Raw genomic sequence first — 15,000 nt, 5'->3', positions numbered from 1 at the left:
TACATACATACATGCATACATACATACATACATAGATACATACATACATACATACATACATACATACATACGTACTTACGTACGCAGAAAAGTATATTTAGAAACACAATCAAGCATACCTCCGCATATACATACATACATGCATACATACATGCATACATACATACATACATACATACATATATACATACATACACACATGCATGCATACATACATACATACATATAGATATACATCTAGACATACATGCATACGTACATACGTACGCACGCACGCACACACACCTACTTACATACATACATATATGCATGTATAAATAGGTACATATATATATATCCAATTCACACAGAAACATATGACTACGTTGCTGGTTATCTTCAATTGCAAAAAATGGCTGTCAAATATTGAAATGTTATTTCAATTGAAATCCAAGTTAATTAAAGAATTATAAGGTTTTAAATTATCAATTTAGAACCGAAAGCAATCCAATGAAAAGTTACAAATTATTTTGCTTTTTTTTTCCTTTCCTTATTTTCGTCAGTATATATATATTTTTATATAATTATAGTTAATTTTATTTTTACATGAGAATTGCGGTTTTTTTTTATTATTATTTTGTTAGTCAGATGAGAAGATAGCAATGGTGATAACCTTTGCTATTTCTCACAGATTGGTGATATTCATACTGGTGGTGTTCTATTTGACTATCGAGCTGTAAGATGACATCTGCAGGAAGCGCTTTGATGATGATGATTATAACGAACTAACGCTGGAGCCTTTACGTGGTCGACCTCCTGGAAATAACAGCTAAATCTGTCCCGCATCAAAACGCGACGTTCTTATACGAAACGGTTAGATTAATTCGGGAAATTGAAATTCTACAGAGATGCATAAAGGCAGTGTTGGTTACAGTTAGAAAAAAATTCGGATCAGAATGTAAATCTTTGACGGAATAAAAACTTGAAGTCGTCGATGTTGTCTTAACCACCGCCACCACCATTTTATCATCATCATCATCATCATCATCATCATCATCATCATCATCATCACCACCACCACCACCACCACCACCACCACCACCACCACCACGACCTCGACCATCACGACCTCAACCTCAACCACGACGACCACAGCGACGTCGACCACCACCCTCCTCTTCCTCCTCCTCCTCCCTTTCCTCCTCCTCCTCCTCCTCCTCCTCATCATCATCATCACTTTCCATTACCATCATCATCATATTCCTCCCATGCACACACACCTGTATGAATAAGTTGAATGGTGATTGATGATGGTACATTTCAGATGAAATCTTGCAGCAATTACATTTTTGTTTTTAAAAGCATACTCAGGATCAAATGGTAAGTGCAACATCTAGTAGATGTTACACAGGAAAGGTAACAAGAAGAAACGAAAGCAGTGTGTTGAGTGGAGTATGGTGCAAAGCTGTTTCATATGCTCTGAATTTTGGGTGGCAAACCACTGCTCTGTTCAACACCGCCAACAGATTTTCGTGTACATTTAGCGAGGTCTACTCTACAGCAAAACATTTGAATCAAACACTCGGGAACGGCGAGTAAGAACCCCTCTTCTTACGTATCTTTATTTTCTTTCCAACTGACATTAACCTTTCAGATGCATCAATTTCTCCAATATGGCAAATGGTGGATGTAAAAGAGAGGGAGAGGGGAGCTGTTGCTATTCACTTGAGTAAATTGTGTGTACTGTGCTCTCCTCTAAATGCGTGGCTTTGTGCCAATCTAATTCCACCCAAGTTCTAAGTCCAAATCCTGTGAAGATGATTTCGATAATCATTCTTTCCAGATCAAATCCTTTTGCATAGCGTCTAGTCAAATGTTTTACTTCTAGTGACCATGTGGAACATCGACAATGTATTCCTGGTAAACTACCGAAAGGATTTGACAGTCCTTTTCACCGGAATCCAATGTGTCGGACGGAAGTAAAACAATTTGGTCTTATTCGTCAGTCTTCCGCATAGATTTCGTTTATAGAATACCAATCACAAGTCATATTTCCTTGCTTAGTGAAAAAAGAGGAGAGTACCTATAATCCTTTTAAAGGCTTCTCGGACCTGTGGGAAGGTTGGCGACAAGTGTCCTCAAACTAACATCATGGCCTGCCTACTTGCAACAAAATGGACCCTGCTAAAGGACATTAAGGGCCAGATGATGTTTAATCGGTTGATGGGTTAAGTTAAATAAATAGGCAGGGTTCTGCGAGATTTGAACCCAGAACGCGCATATATATATATATGTATATGGAGAGAGAGAGAGAGAGAGAGAGAGAGAGAGAGAGAGAGAGAGAAAGACAGAGAGAGTGAGAGATAAATAGATACATACAGACATACATACATACGTATATGAATGTGTGTGTGTGTGCGTGTGTATACATATAGGGTGAGGATACATCGCGAGATCGTAGTTTCAAATCAAATACCAGGTGGTGCGTTGTGTTCTTGAGCAAAACACTTCATCTCACGTTGTTCTGCGATAACTTGGACACCTGACGCGCGAAACCCCATGCACTCTGTTCAGGTAACGTCAATTTGATGGAGGGAGTGAGCTAATGTACAACACACACATTTGATCATTATTTAAAAAAAACATTTGCTCAAGTCGTTCGGCAACAAGTGAAACGCTTATGCGCTGTTTTCCACGTGACTACGTCATACATACATACATACATATATATATATATATATATATATATATATATATATATATATATATATATATATATATATATATATATATATATATATATATATATATATATATATATATATATATATATATATATATATATATATATATATATATAGATATATATATATATTTATATCTATCTATATATATATATATATATATATTTATTTATTTATTTATTTATGTGTTTCAGCCAAGTGGCTGCGGTCATGCTGGTGCACCACCGTGATTTTCACGTTCTTTGCATGGCTCTTCTCCCCCACCTGACATGGTCCAATCAAGAGTTTTGATGGCACATCTGGTGTATAAGAGAATTTGACACAGCTGCCCTAAACTGCGTCTCATTACGAGCCATTGGTTCGTCTAGTATCGTGGAGAGGAAAGCGTCAAGTTTTGTCTTGAAGACCTCCGCATCCATGTCTTGCATGTCTCTCAAATGTTTTGGCAGGGCATTGAAGAGCTGAGGTCCTCTGAAACCGAGGCTGCTGCAGTATCTCGTTCTTATGTGAGATGCAGTGGACGGTACCTTTGGCACCATGCAGTGGCGACCCGTGCGGGCATTCCTGTAGTACTTGATACCAAAGTTTGGCACCAGTCCTTCCAGTATTTTCCATATGTATATTATTACATATCTCTCCCGCCTGCGCTCCAGGGAGTAGAGACCTAGTGCCTTCAGTCGCTCCCTGTAGTTCATCTGTTGGACTGTGGCGATCTTTTTTGTATAGTGCCGCTGAATTGCCTCGAGTTCTGCTGTCCGCTTAACACTGTGTGGTGACCACAACTGAGAGCAATAGTCTAGGCGGCTCAGAACAAATGTCTTCCATAGAATCAACATGACTTTTTGATCCCTTGTACGGAAAGTCCTCAGTATCCACCCCGCCAGTTGTCTGCACCTTGCTGTCAACTTGATAATGTGCATGTGAAATGATGCATCACTACACATGTTGATGCCCAGATCTCTAACTGTTTGTTGTTCTGGGATTGCAGTACCTCCAGGCCCTGTGTATGCCAGTTGGGAGGTACTTGTGGTCTTGTAGCGCAGTACTTGAAATTTTTTTGCATTGAACTGCATATTATTTTGCTCTGCCCACTCATATATTGCATTTAGGTCATTCTGCAGGCTTACAATATCATCAGGATTCTTTATTGCCTGAGATATCTTTGTGTCATCAGCATAGCTAGTGACAGTGGCTCTCCGCGTGACCGTGGGCATGTCCAGAAGGGCCACTATGAACAGTAGTGGCCCCAGAACAGTTCCCTGTGGAACACCGCTCAATATTTCTGTTTTCCTAGATAGTTCTCCATTGGCTGCAACTGTCTGACTTCTACCATTCAGGAAGTCATGCAGCCACTTTCCTAATTTACCAGCTATGCCAAGGTTTCGCAGCTTGTGACATATCAAGCCATGATCAACTTTGTCAAAGGCTTTTGCAAAGTCGAGATATATCACATCAACATTTGAATGGTCAAGTAGCTGCTTCAGGACCCAGTCATAATGCTGCAAGAGCTGCGTGAGGCAGCTTTTACCTGGACGGAAACCATGCTGGGTCTCATTCAGCAAGTCATTTTCTTCTAGGAACGCAATCAATCTCCTTCTGACAATTCGTTCCATGACTTTGCTAATATGTGAAGTCAGAGAGATGGGCCTGTAGTTTCCAGCCTCTGCTCTGCTTCCACCTTTATGGATAGGACATATGGTGCCTTCCTTCAGCTTTTTGGGAAGTTTACCATTTGCAAGGAAACTCTGGAAGAGTATCCGGAGTGGTCCTGCTAATTCTTGTTTACACGACTTTAAGAGGACAGCTGGGAAACCATCGGGGCCAGTTGCCGAATTTAAGCTCATTTCATTTATGGCAGCTATCACATCTTCCTCTTCAATGTCGATGTAGGTAATGGATGCAGTCCCCTTCTGCTGAGTGCTATTGTCAAAGAAATCAGCTGGGTTCTTTATCTGCATGTGACTCAGAGGAGAGGTGAAGACACTCTTGAATTGTGTACTGAGCACTTCACTTATCCATGTGGGATCTGCAGTCAGTGAGCCATTAGGCAGGAACAGGGGTCCTATCTTATACTGCACCGTAGCAGTCTCCTTTGCAAATCTATAGAAAGCCTTGGGGTTTGTTTTTATGCTTTCTACTGCTCTCTTTTCCTTCTCTGCTCTCTCCTTTTCATGGGAGAGTTTAATTTTGTTTTCTATTTCTAACAGTGTTAGTTTTAATTTAGCCCTTTTCCTATCCTCCAGTTCTCTATTTAACTGGTTTGAGACCTTTGTTCTGTGTCTCATAAGGATTTTCCTGTCTCTAGGAATTCTATTGGCATGTTTGCTGGTCTTTCTATATGGCACGTATTTGGTGCATATGTCTTGTATGGTTGACATAAAATGACTTAGTTTGAGGTCATTGTCTTGTATAGAAAGGCTGTCATGCCAGTTTTGATTTCGAATCTCTCTGCGAATTGACTTCCAGTCCGCCCCGTGGAAATTCAGGTTGGATATTGCTTGAGTCCTCCTGGTGGGGTGGGTGTCAGTGGGTTGTCTAGGACCATACATAGTTAATTCTATAATGTTATGATCTGAGAGAGACGTGGGCGTTATTTTCACATTATGGATTAATCGATACATGTGTGTGTTAAAAGTTCCTAAGCCTTAAGGTTATCACGAAAAGTCTGGTTGGGAGCCTAACTTTTCTAGTTCTTTTATAGCGCTTCAAAAAAACTGAAGGGCCGCTGCAAAATGTGTGAAGGGAATGTGTTGAATTCAGTCATAGTAATCTGATACTCTTGTATTTTCTTTTACCCAAAGTCAAGAACTTTTCAGTACCCCTTAGTGTGTGTGTGTGTGTGTGTGTGTGTGTGTGTGTGTGTGTGTGTGTATAATATATATATACATATGTGCATGTATATACATGAGTGTATGATATAAGCCATGTATGTGTATGTATGTTTGTATGTATGTGTATGTATATATATATATATATAAATACATAGTAATAAATACCATTATTATGTGTGCATGTGTGTGTGTGTATGTATGTGTGTGAGTGCGTGGTGTGTGTGTGTGTGTGTGTATTAATGGAAGGTTTTAGAGAGCATGTCCTACAGGGTGATACTTCAGTAGCAAGATAAGCAAGACAAACATACCATTGCTACTAGCCAGGTCTGTCTATGAGATCGTGCAAAGAACACACGGCCAAATGATTGCCGAGTTGCGCTAGTTGTTTCATTTCAGGTAAGTAGTAGTTTATCCACATTGAGCAGACATATATTCAGAGACATTCCAGCCATGACTAGCCCGTTTGTGGACTTTCTAAAATCTTGTATCTAAGTTATTATCTTAAAATACTTTACGTTTTCTATGGCGAATTTATTTGACTATGTACCTTCGTTAGTTTGAAAAGGAAAAACAACTTTTGTAGATAACATAAATATATGCATGTACACACACACACACACACACACACACACACACACACACACACACACACACACACAATCTTTTATTCTTTTACAGTCATTTGATTGCAGCTATGTTGGGGCACCGCCTTGAATTTTTAGTCGAATGAATCGACTCCAGTACTTAATATTTTAAGCTCAGTACTTATTCTATCGAACTGTTTTGCCGAACTGCTAAGTTACAGGGACACAAACACACCAAGACCAGTTGTCAAGTGGTGGTGGTGGTGGTGGGATTGGGGAAACAGACACAAAAATACTCTCACACACATAAATCTATATACATATACATAAATATGACGGGCTTCATTCAGTTTCTGTCTACCAATTCCACTAACAAGGCTTTGGTCGGCCCGAGGCTATAGTAGAAGGCACTTGCCCAAGGTGTCACGCAGTAGGACTGAACCCAGAAACATGTGGTTAGGAAGCAAGCTTCTTACCACTTACCACACACCCACGCCTGCACCTATATATATAGTATGTAGATAGAGTTATAATCAAAGCTTTGTCATCACGAAGCACATCTGTCTATTCCAGTATTCCCAAACTGAATGTTGATGTTATAATTTTGAGAGGCACGCATAAGAATTGAGAGCTACTAGAAAATAGTCTTTTTGCTGAGTAAGTACATATCAAAACAAGAGAAAGGTATAAACTTTTGGTATTACTTATTCACCTGAACATTTGTTTCAACTGCTAATAATAGGTGTTACAAAATTATATATGTAGGAAAAACGTCTTCAGACTGAGAATGAAATAATATTCCCTTCACCTGATACTTCTGAGGCTAATAAAAGAACTTGTTGTTGTTGTTGTTGTTGTTGTTGTTGTTGTTGTTCTTCTTCTTCTTCTTCTTCTTCTTCTTCTTCTTCTTCTTCTTCTTCTTCTTCTTCTTCTTTAAAATTGCTTCACTTGGCTCCATGTAAACAGAAGTGTTTTTGACATCTTACAGAAACCTACCTCGACGAGCAAGGTTTTGTAAGAAATTTAAAACATTTTAAGTTGCATGGGACCAAATCTGACTACTTTAAATATTACTAACAGCAGCAGCAGCAGCAGCAGCAGCAGCAGCAACAACGACAACAACAACAACAGCAACCAAACTTTGGCCACGAACTGGAGGGTCAACCTTAGGAATGAACAAGTGTCTCTGCCGTGCCGCATCTGCAATAGAGTGGACACATATTGCAATAAAAGAAATTACAATAATGTGCCCAGTAGAATTGTTACAAAAGGTTTGCCTCCTTGGCACGGCCAGAATGATCAGGAAAGTATCAGATAGCTGAAATGAATGGCAAGCATGGTACCGTAGGCTACAAGTAGCAAGCCCGCAACGCATGTAAGACTTCAGGAGCTCCAACAAAACTTGTGATAAAGAGAAGTAATAACAATAACAAAAACAACAATAATGATAATACCTTAAGGCTAGTGATTGGCGTATCTTATTTTAAAGTCACTTTCACCCAGTCTAATCTATTTTTCGTTCAGTTCAGGATAGAGATGATCTTGGTACCGTAGCCGAGTGAGATAATCATGATCTAATGGACATATATCAGGATTCCTGAAGCTGCATTCTGGAGAAGGCATCTTGGTTGAATTCTGTGGATTGATGTTTTTCATATTAGCGCCACAAATGTAAGAAATTTCCACGAAACGTATATTGAAGATTTTGTCATATCTATGGTTAACGGGGAAGTGTTTAGCTAATATGTCTAGGAAATGTTTACCCTATATTAGTTAACTTAGCCACATATACTTTTAGACTTGATACTTACTTCGAGTCGGAGCGTCCAGTGCGTTTTTATAGCAGGAGCTATCTTGTCGAAACTTTCTTTAGAGAGAAGAGGTTTAGAGATTCGTAACTAATGCTAACTATAAAGTTTTTAAAGATGACAGGCGAATAGCAGGATTGTTTGTATATACACCTAAACTTTTCCTGCAATTTATTGTAAGGATTGTAAGTATTTAAATTTAGGTCCAGTAAAATATCTTTTTAATTACTTGAGTGAGATTTTTTGTAGCTGTAATTTTAAAACCTATAATACTAGAAGCAAAAATGGGGTTTATTTGACGGGTAAAAGGACATGACCTAAATTCCATAAATGGAATTATCCCTTGCTCCCTCGGAACGTCTTTCTCGTTTTTACTCGTATGTTATTTGGGTCTGAGTATTTCCCGGATCGTGAAAGATACGCTATACAAGCTCATCCGCTTACTGCATTATCTGAAACTTTCGTATAACTCCACTATTCATTAAAGTATGTTTATCTCTCGCTCAAATGATAGTTTTTCTCTTTTCTTTTCCTTTTCTGAATCTATCAACAATCGAAGGGTACACTATATAAATATATATATATATATATATATATATATATATATATATATATATATATATATATATATATATATATATATATATATATATCATAAGGTTTTTAAACTTTTAAATTTTCATATTCAAAAGAGACAGAGACTTCAAATTCGATATATCGATTTATTCACCACTCTATGTTAACATTTCTGTGCCAAACTTATCCATTGACTGGTCCATTGGATTTAGACGTTTGGCACTTCTTCAGGAGTGGTTACCTTTCGAACAAAACACGAAAAAACACATACATAACTATTATTAGGTCTTTAGGATGTCGTTAGCTTTCGTCTTTGTTATTATAGGGGAGATAACTCCTTAATTTTCTATTTTTATTGCTCTCCTGTGGATTTCCACTAGATTAATTAATTATGTTGTTTATTTCTCTTTACTATCTTATGCTATATTGGTAACGGTTGCTACATCCTCTGGGAAAATTATTATATATATATATATATATATATATATATATATATATATATATATATATATATATATATATATATAAGTACACACACACACACATTCCAGAACAGATAATGTACACAATATAGACTAATACGCATATACGCGTATATCTGTACACACTCATATTAACAGAAATAAACGCACATCTGCCCATATATATATATATATATATATATATATATATATATATATATATATATATATATTTGGAAAAGCGTGTATTTGCACATGCGAGTGTCTATGTGTGTTTGCGTGTGCGTGCGTGAGAGAGAGTATGTGTTTACATACATTGATATGTATCTGACGCTGATGTTATGTATATTTGTATGTACAAATATTTACTGTCTCTAACAAACAGTGCATGGCAACCGACAATTCTAGTTCTGCTTCGGCCGGTATCGCCTTCCTAACGAAAGTTTGATCAAAGAGTGGTCACAGTTCATGCTTGCATAGTAACAGTACCGGTTGGATGTAAACATGGAGATTAACCCACCTTGCTATCTTATTATTTCTAATGTTATATTTTTAAGGGTAAAGGGTGGGGGTAACAACGACGAACATTGTGGAATTCGGCCGAGGAATTCACGTTGACCATAAAAGCATATAAACAATCTTGTATTTAAAAAATATATATAAATGAATAGATATATAAACATAAAATAAATATATATAGGCGCAGGTGTGACTGTGAAAAGAAGCTCATATCCCAACTACATGTTTCCGAGTTCAGTCTCACTGCGTGGCGCCTTCGGCAAGTGTTTTCTACTATAGCCTCGGGCTGATCGAAGTCTTGTGAGTGGATTTTGTAGACCGAAACTGAAAGAAGCCCGTCGTATATAAATGTGTGTGTGTGTGTGTGTGACAGCTTATATGTATGTGCTTGACCGCTAAATCTTTTATTCTCTCTCTGTTTATTTTCTCTTATTCTTTTCTGTGGAAGAACGTAGGCCCGAAACGTAGAAGACTTTTTCACTTTCCCGTGCGTCAAACTAATACATCTGCTTGTTATTCATACAGCTGTCTTCGTCTTTTGTTTTTCTATAAATTTCAACTATATGTGTGTGTTTGAGTTTGTCTCACCATCATCGCTTGAGAACCGGTGTTGACGTGTTTACACCCTCGCAACTTAGCGGTTTGGCAAAGTGGCCAATAGAATAAGTTGTAGGACTTAAAAAATAAGTTCTGGGGCCGAATTGCTCTACAAAAACACTTCAAGGCGATGCTCCAGCATGGCTGCAGTCAAACGACTGAAACAAGTAAAAGAATATACTTCTCCCATAACCATTACAGTACATACTTTTTGTATGAAACATATCCTAGTTGGTAAGAAGGTCGCATCGTAATCATGAGGTTCCAGATTCGATTCCGTTGCATGGCATCTTCGTTAAGTCTTCCGTTTTTTCTGTTTTTTTTTTTTTTTTGTCTAAATCTAATTTCGAGCTGACCGAAAAATTTTGAGTGAAACTGGATTGAGCGAAACAGTATGGAAATCCATCGGATGAATTATACTTGTAATTCGAAGGGCTAACATTACTGCTTAATTAAAATGATGCAGAAGGTACACCCGAGTCACGCTAAGAGCTCATGCCTGGAAAATTCAGACATTTATATATTAATTTCAAAGTATAGATAATTCAGTTGGTCAACCAATTAGTGTACTTATCAGGGAAACTTACTGAGTACCCATCACATATATGTAGTATCATTACACTGTTCTATCACCTTTCTTCTTAATCCTCCTTTTCCCCCTATCATCTCGGGTATGAAATTTTTTGGCACAGCCGTTTTGGTGCCGTTTATTTGGCGCCGTTGATTTTGTTCTGACTTATTCGTCATCAGACGTTTTAATGTATCTCTTGGTCTCTCTCTCTCTCTCCCTCCCTTCCCATGCTTCTCTTTCTCTCTCCCTCCCTTCCCATGCTTCTCTTTCTCTCTCCCTCCCTTCCCATCCTTCTCTTTCTCTCTCCCTCTCTCTCCCCTCCTCTCTCTCCCCATTCCTCTCTCTCTTCGTGAGTGCAAGTATGAAGAGAAAGAAAGTATTAGAAAGTGTTATGCCGTTCGTGCTCCCTTTATAAATTGTAATTTTCCTCTCACTCACTCACTCACTCACATACACACACACACACACACACACACACATACACACACACACACACTCTCTATCTCTCACTGTCTTTTTATCTACCTGTACGTGTATATTTCTGCGCTCGCGTGGGTGTGTGTGTGTGTGTTATCCTCGAGTGCCTAAAATGTACTGTCGCTAAGACAGGTTCAGTGTCCAGTCAGCCGTGCTAAACCATCAGCGTTCAAACAGCTGCAACCAATCATCTACTTTCACGTCATCTCCTCCCTTACTTTTCTCCAACCTTCTAGTAAGTATTTTTCTTTTTTGATTGTTCAATGGTGGACGGTTAAAAAGACCGTCCGCCATGTCGATTACATCGACCCCAGTACTCAACTACTACTTAATTTATCGATCTCGAAAGGATGAAAGGCAAAGACGACCTCGGCGGAATTTGAACTCAGAACGTAGCAGCAGACGAAATAATGCTAAGCATTTCGGCCATCGTGCTAACGGTTCTGCCAGCTCGCCGCCTCATGTCCGAAATAATAGTACATCAAGAACTACACGATTCGATCCCGCTGTGTGACATCTTGTGCAAAATCATTTTCTATACGAGCAGGAGTGGCTGTGTGATAAGAAGCTTGCTTCCCAACCACATGCTTCCGGCTTCGGTACCACTGCGTGGCACTTTGGGCATGTGTCTTCTACTATAGCTTTGGACCGACCAAAGCCTCGTGGGTAAATTTGGTAGATGGAAACTGAAAGACGCCAGTCGTATGTGTGTGTGTTTTTGTGTCTATGTTTGTCGCCTACCACCGCTTGACAACCGGTACTGGAGTCGATTCATTCGACTAAAAAACCTTCAAGATGGTGTCCCAAAATGGCCGCAGTCTAATGGCTGAAGCAAAAAAAAAAAAATTAAAATAAATAAATAAATAAAAGATAGCTTCAATTTGACTCATACCTTGTGAGTGAAACTGGGTGGGCAAAACCTGCAAAGGAGTCTGTCGGATGAATTGTACCTGTAATTCAAAAGGCATAAGCCTTGTCACACACACTAACACACACATTATCTCTCTCTCGACTCTCCCCCTTTCTCTCTCATGTGTTTGTATCTATTTCATTCGAATGAACGTTTCTGTCGACAGTAATCGTTGTCATCTAAAGAAGCTCTTATATGCGGAAACTCACAAGCCGCATAAAATACCCGTGCTCAGCAACATGCGTTGAGTAATTTTTCTCCCGTTTGTCTGGCAATTTTAGTCTTAATATATTGTTAAATCATTTCGGCTCATGAAATAGTGGCTAAGCATTGCACTCACTATCGTGAGATTGCGGGTTCAATTCCTGTACCAGGTGGTGCGTTGTGTTCTTCATCTCACTTTGACACCTAGCGTGTGATACATCACACACCTGTTCGGGCAACGTTGATTTGATCCCTATAAACAAATCATTTGTACAGGTTGCTCGGCAAGAAATTGTTCAGCCGTATTTCTCAGACAACGAGAGGCTACCACCGTCCTCAATATCAAACCTCGAGATTATTGAAGCGGCTCTCGGTCAAAAAGTCGCGATGCAAATTCGAACGCGAGACCACATGGCTGTGAAGCATATGTCTTAACCATACAGTTATGGTTATGAACGCCATTACTGACTACTATAGGAAGCTCTTGGTCAGAATGTTGCGATACAGGATCGAACACTGTGCGGTTATGAAGTGAATTTTCAACAATACTGTCATGCTTGCACCCCGTTACTAATTCTATAGTAGGCTCTTGACCAAAATGCTGCAACGCAGGATCGAGTTCGGCACCATGTGGTTATAAAGCAAATTTTCTAATTACACAGTCATGCTTGAACGCCGTTATTAACTACTGTAGGAAGCTTTTGGTCAAAATGTCACAATACAGGATCGAGCCCAGTACCACATGGTTATGAAGTAAATTATCTAATCATACAGTCATGCCTTCAGCCCCTGACTACCTACTATAGGAGGCTCCTGACTAAAATGTCGCGATGCAGGATCGAGCGCAGAACCACGTGATTATGAAGCAAATTTTCTAACCATACTGTCACGCTTTCAATCCGTTACTAACTGCCATAGGAAGCTCTTGGCCAAAATGTCACGATGCAGGATGGAGCTCAGAACCACGTGATTATGAAGCAAACTTTTTAATCACACAGTCATGCATGCACACCGTTACTAACTACTATAAAGATATTTCAAGAACTTACAAGAGGGGAAAGAAACGAAAGCATCCGCCACTTCCATCACTATGACCTCACTGGTGTCAGTATCACTTCAACCTTTGAAGCTACATGACATAGGCTTCATCTGAGATTTAGCTAATGTCTAGTGAGAATAGTCTACATACTTTCTATCCCTGAAGAATTTCTAGTTTGACAATTCAAAAATATCATCTTCACAAAAGCAACAAAAAGAAAAAGGGAAACCGCAATTCCTGTCGTTTGTCTTCCCTTCCCCCCCTTCTCTTTCTCTGTTTTTGTCTTCCAACAAATTTTATGCGTTATGTGAATCATTATAAGATAAAGTATTTCGGCAGGCGCCGTTGTGATAGGTAATTTCTTGGTGAACCCAGATTAGTGACAGGGCGCGATTTCGATTACTAGCTCTAACCATTTCGATTCCCTTATGCATTCGTACCCTTGAGAAAACTAATGAAGGCCATATAAATATTTTACTATATTATTGGTTTCAGTGTTTCTTATGTGGTCATGCTATAGCACTGATTTAAAGGGGTCTTTGTCAATTATATCAACCCCTAGTATTTTATCTATTTACTTTATCGATATCTATTTGTCGAATAGTCGAGTCTAGTTTTTACGCATGCATTAAGGAACGATTTAAGACACTTCAGCTTCAAATGTACAAGATCTTTTTGTATTAAGTAATCTTATTTGCGTTTTTAAGCACAATGGTTTACCAATCCATACATACAACAGAATCATCGTTAAAGTGTTGAAAAATATTAAGGAGATGTACTTGCATAACACGTGAACTGATCTGAGATCGTGTGTTGGAACGAAAACAATTGCAGCGTGAGAACAGGTCGCGGTCTCAAAGCGACGAAAATATTTTGGCAAATTAAATTTAAATGTTGAAGTGAATCTAACGGTTTTTGTGTGTTTCTTAAATGGCTTATAAACACCTTCCACGCTGCAATTGTGCTGAAAAATACTTAACATTATTTAATTATCGTTCTTTACATTCCCAGTCGAAATCCTACCCAAGTCAGCTTTACCTTCCCTCTGGTTTCGATAAAACAAAGTACCAGTTATATCTCGTGGTTCGTGATATCAACTAACTCCTTCTCCTCAAAACTTCTAGCCTTTTGCCTAAATCAGGAACCACAATGAATACTTTTAAGGCGGCGAGCTGGCAGAGTGGTTAGCACGCCGGGTAAAATATCTAGCGGTATTTAGCCCGTCGCTAGGTTCTTAGTTCAAATTCCGCCGTGGTCAACTTTGCCTTTCATCCTTCCGGTGTGAAACACTGTGGTCAATGTAATCGACTAGTCCCCTCCACCATATTTCAGGCGTTGTTCCTGTAGTAGAAAGGATTATTATTATTATTATTATTATTATTATTATTATTATTATTATTATTAAGGCGGCGAGCTGACGGAACCGTTAGCACGCCGGGCGAAATGCTTAACGGTATTTCGTTCGTCGCTACGTTCTGGGTTCAAATTCCGCCGAGGTCGAGTTTTCCTTTAATCCTTTCGGAGTCGATAGATTAAGTACCAGTAGAATACTGGGGTCGATGTAATCGATTAGTCCCCTCCCTACAAATTTCGGGCCTGGTGCCTATAGTAGATAGGATTATTATTTTTATTATTGGTAAGGCGGCGAGCTGGTAGAATCGTTAGCAAACCAGGAAAAATGCTTAGCGGTATTTTGCCTG

This window comes from Octopus bimaculoides, chromosome 1 (genome assembly GCF_046866305.1).
Source record: "Octopus bimaculoides isolate indiv1 chromosome 1, ASM4686630v1, whole genome shotgun sequence".
NCBI classification, from domain to species: domain Eukaryota; kingdom Metazoa; phylum Mollusca; class Cephalopoda; order Octopoda; family Octopodidae; genus Octopus; species Octopus bimaculoides.
Note: the sequence above shows the minus strand (reverse complement) of the source record.